We start from the raw sequence: 4,839 nt of genomic DNA, 5'->3' as shown, positions 1-4,839 counted from the left end.
TGGTAGAGCACTTGCCCGCGAAAGGCAAAGGTCCCGAGTTCGAGTCTCGGTCCGGCACACAGTTTTAATCTGCCAGGAAGTTTCATATCAGCGCACACTTCGCTGCAGAGTGAAAATCTCATTCTAGAAAATACATTCTCCATAAACTCTGCAGCTCTCGATGCGGATCGTCAGCAGAAGCTCTCCGGGCATCAGCACTCGGCTTCGTATACTCAGCAGCAGAGTACTGAGCGCCTGTCTGGCTTAATAGTCCACACGTAAAAAAACATAGACGTACAACTTAACGAGGCCATGCGCATTGTTAGTGGGTCAATACGATCTACTCCCACAAACTGGCTACCTATCTTGAACTAAATTCCACCTCACGATATCAGAAGGGAAAAGTGCGCTACTATGTGACTACCAAAAGACTGCTAATAACACCGACCTTCCAATAATGGAAAACGTATTCCATGCGGAGCGAAAAAGACTAAGGTCAAGACATCCTACTCCCATTGCAGCCAGGAGTCTCACGAAAACTGAATTAAATACCATCGATAAATGGAAACGTTGCTGAAAACAAAACTGCTCCACACAATGACTTGCATCCAGAAGAAATCCCCTGGATTCGACCAGTTTCGAGCAATTTGGACTACCTTGAACCACATGCGAACGGGCTGTGGACGATGTGTAGACACTCTCTACAAGTGGGGCAAATCTTCATCACGATCATGTGATTGTGGTGCGCAACGACAGACAGTTGCTCAGGTTGTATCGACATGTCCAGCAAGTGCTTACAAAGGTCCTTGCGAAGATTTCCTCAAAGCGACGAGTGATGTCATAAAATACATAAAAGACTTTGATATCCATATATAGCTGTTGTGACTTGTGGTATTTTACGCTACGAGAGCTGTGCTTAAATGTTGACATGTAATAGTTCTGTAACCTTTGTATACATATTGCCAAACGATAAGCAAATAAATATTGAGAAGGAAAGAGATTAATACATGTGCTTTATGAACTTGGAAAACGCTTGTGACAATGTGACTTAGCATAAGATTGCAACTACAGTGATCCGGCCGCTGTGGCCGAGCGGTTTAGGCGCTGCAGTCCGGAACCGCGCTGCTGCTGCGGTCGCAGGTTCGAATCCTGCCTCGGGCAGGAATGTGTGTGATGTCCTTAGGTTGGTTAGGTTTAAGTAGGTCTAAGTCTAGAGGACTGATGACCTCAAATGTTAAGTCCCATAGTGCTCAGAGCCATTTGAACAACAACAGTGAGTGAAAAGAGCCTGGATTGGAAAAGCAGGAGACTTACAAATTCATTATATTTGAATCAAAATGCAGAGGTGAGGGCGAACTGGGGAAGTACCAGCTGAAATAAATTAGAAAAAAGGGTAAGACAAGCCTGTTACCTGTCTCCTATCCTTTTCAATATGTATTTAGAGAATATATCTGAGCACTGTGCACTAGATCGCAAGGGAGTAAGAAGAACTGGAGGGAGAAAATTATGATGGTTGGAGTTCGCAGACGATATGGTCTTACTAGCAACGAACGAAGCTAAAGGTAAGAGCTATTAAATGAAAGTCGATACAAAGAAAACAAAGTTATTGGCACTAGGGAAAAATAAAATAGTAAACATAATCCTGAATAGAGAAACTTTAGAACATGTGCAGAGCTCTAAATGCATAGGAAATGAAATTGTAAGCATCAGAAATAAAAATAAAAGAGGCATTTTATTTGAAAGGGGTCTTCTTGGAGCAATATGGAGAAAGAGTTGAAGAAAAGATAGTTTACAGCATTCTGAACAGCGCATCCTCTTCTATGGTACTGAAACGCGGACAATAAGAAAGAAAGGTGGAAAAAAGATGCAGGGGTTTGAGATGAGGAAGTAGCGGAGGGTGGAAAAAATAAGTTGGATGGATAAGGTGAAAGACAAGGAGGTATTGAGAACTGCGGGAGAGGAAAGGCAATTACTGAATGTTTTAAAAAGTGGCCAGGACAAAAAGCAGCGTTAAGGACGAAGCGATGGGACCTTTTTTTTTTTTTTAATTACAACACAGCTGCATCGTTCACAACGATCGGAATGGAGAACATAAACTTATACGTTCCTAACTGAAAGTACAACTCCGTGATATTAGCAACGCCACGCCGATGAGACAATGAAACGTGCGGAACAAAGACCGTAAGCAGGCAGCCATGACGATGCCGTTACTGGGGACAAGCAGCGATACAAGATAATAATAGACCAAGGTTACGCCAACTTATCGGCCAATCTCTCCGACAGCCAAGTTAACAGCGCTCTGTCCGCCTCCTTAGCTCAGGGGCTATAGCACTGGTCTTGTAAACCAGGGGTCGTGAGTTCGATTCTCACAGGGGGCAAACATTTTAAATGGAACGACGATTTCTCATACGTTCCAAATTGAAAGAGCCATCGTTATCTACGCTAAACAAGATACGTCAAAAAGTAATTAAAGAAAGTAGAAGCTACTGTTGACTGAGTTAATAGATGTGAAATGTTCATATTGTTAATATATTTGTTGACCAAAGCTCGCTACGGAAGAGGGCTACTATATCTACTCCATCTATGCCAAAGGTAGGTTCTAATATTGTGTGCAAATTGTAATGGTACTACACTACATTGAAACAACAGCAGGCTACGAACCCTAGACAACGAGAAGGGCCGTGCTCAAATAAGGTTTTTAGACGTCCCCGTTTGGTGTATTTCGAAATAGCGTTAGTCGATAACGAGACACTACGGATCATAGGGTGAAGAGGGATTAACACTGAATGTCCCACTAACGTAGCTATCAAGACAACGTTGGGGAAGGACAACAGTCCCAGCTGTGGGGGAAACCAAAGGAAAACTAAAATTTCGTAGTTCATGTTTCACTGATAACAGCATAGTCGTGGAGTGGGCGTCGGTCGTTCGTACCGGTGTAAGGACTCCCTTGTTGTGGTTGTTGTTGTCGCTGTTGTTATTGTGACAGCAACCGTAATGGAATCACGCGTTCGTGAAGTGACCTACAGGTTTTGTTTCAGCTTTGGTGCTCCTCTACCCAAGATTCTGGAATCTGACTCATGGTTGCTTCGCAGTCATACAGGGCGTGAAAATGAATTCGGTGGACAGGCTTACGACTTTCGAAGCAATGTGTTCTACGTGTAACCGAATCATGACATCACGCAATGGATCTGTTGAATATCGTCACAATATTAATGAGTTGAGTAACGTCAACATTGCATTAGCTGGGCTTGGCATTCGGACAAGGAAAGTTCACAATCCCCGGTTGAGATACAGCTAAACTGTGTAAAAGACGTGGGAATTATTGTCGAACTATGGGGCGGAAACACGCATTTCAGAGTTGATAATAGGGTTCGAGCTGTATGCATTGAGCTTCGCATTCTTGTCCCTTCCTGCAATAACGTAATGGGGTTCAAAGCTCATGGTGCTTATGAAACGCAACATCGAACGTCTTACGTGTGTAATTCCGCTGGTCATCTCCATGATACAACTTCCTGCTGGTGCTGTCGCTCAAAGAGACTTCCGTGCATTACCGCAGTCTTAAGCAGCCGTGGTAGGAAATTCGAACTTCCGTTCAACATCTGCTGCTTCCGATAGAATCACAGCTGCAGTCTCTGGCGAATAGATGTGTATCACGATGGATCATGATAAGGCTAATATATCACCTGGAAATGACTACAGCGCCCAGTAGCTAGTGGACATTACCCCTGTTTCTACCGAGGAGGCAAAGCGCTCTTCACCAGACCAAGTTTCTCATCAGTGCGGGCCAGCTGAACCGCAGCAAATAGACATCGTTACCGTTGAACAGAGTTTGTTACCTACCTACTACTAATCGGCCTATCCTGCTTGCAATATAAAATATGACCGTGGATCGCGTGTATGCCTAATGGATTTTTTTTAATTGTATAAGGCTATCTTTCCCGAAGAAGTGACACCGATAAGTAGGAGGAAAGTGTACAACCTACCCTTCTGATGGAAAGTCTACTAAAAATCAGTTATTAAACCGAACAGGGCTATAATTTGGAAAATGAAAGTTATTTTGTGCTTTCACTCACGAACAACACTGGACTGAAAGGAGTACCACTGATCATGAATCCAAAAGTTACACTAATGAACGAAAAGGAAGTAATTAACGGTCGCCAGCCCACTATGACAATTTACATCCAAAATCCTGTATAAGGTGATGGAAAAGAAAAACATGTATTATTAAACACTGACGTGGCAACTAAAGGCTGCCATGTTTTTTTTTTGTATTTTTTTCACTAATTTTAAGGGAGTATGTAGTGATAAAGAAAATTGAGAAGTCACTCTTACGTTATGTTTGGCATTAAATTTTGTAAAAGGCAATCGAGTAATGATTTGAAAATATGCAATTAAACTGTATGTTAGTACTGAACTTCGTTACGTGAACAATGACTTTCAGTGGCTTCAGCATAACGTCATTAAAGAAATTTAGAAAAAAAAGCAAGCACTTTTTAGTTTGTTGTTAGTTATTTTGCAAACTGGATTTCATATTACTGTCTGAACAACTGAACCTTTTTTTACCGATTTGAATAAAATTAAATACTAGACGTACCAAACCAAATAGCCATGTGCTCCAAGCTATATGTAAAATAAATAAAACTTCTGCACTCTTAATATGTGCATTTCTTTAGATTTGGATTTTTTCCAGTGATTGATTCTCAAACTTGAAAAATGAAATTGCTTTTATTAGTCATATACTGAAGCCTCTGTTGTACAACAGTTAATTGAAGTAGACTGAGGCTAAAATTCTTAAAAGAGAAATTATTCATTAATAAACTGGCTATAACCATTGAATTTGTTTCTTATGACACTCAGTTA

The 4,839-nt window shown here is 41.5% G+C and overlaps 1 non-coding gene across 1 annotated transcript; it reads left to right on the top strand.

Moving 5' to 3' along the window:
* The first annotated feature begins 2,284 nt into the window (after positions 1-2,284).
* Trnat-ugu (transfer RNA threonine (anticodon UGU)) lies at positions 2,285-2,357 on the top strand. Its single transcript has one exon. It is a non-coding gene; the product is annotated as a tRNA-Thr (tRNA).
* The last annotated feature ends 2,482 nt before the right edge of the window (positions 2,358-4,839 follow it).

The sequence above is a fragment of the Schistocerca serialis genome, chromosome 2 (assembly GCF_023864345.2).
Source record: "Schistocerca serialis cubense isolate TAMUIC-IGC-003099 chromosome 2, iqSchSeri2.2, whole genome shotgun sequence".
NCBI lineage: Eukaryota > Metazoa > Arthropoda > Insecta > Orthoptera > Acrididae > Schistocerca > Schistocerca serialis.
The sequence above is the reverse complement of the archived record's forward strand: the minus strand, read 5'-3'. Positions and strand labels throughout refer to the sequence as shown.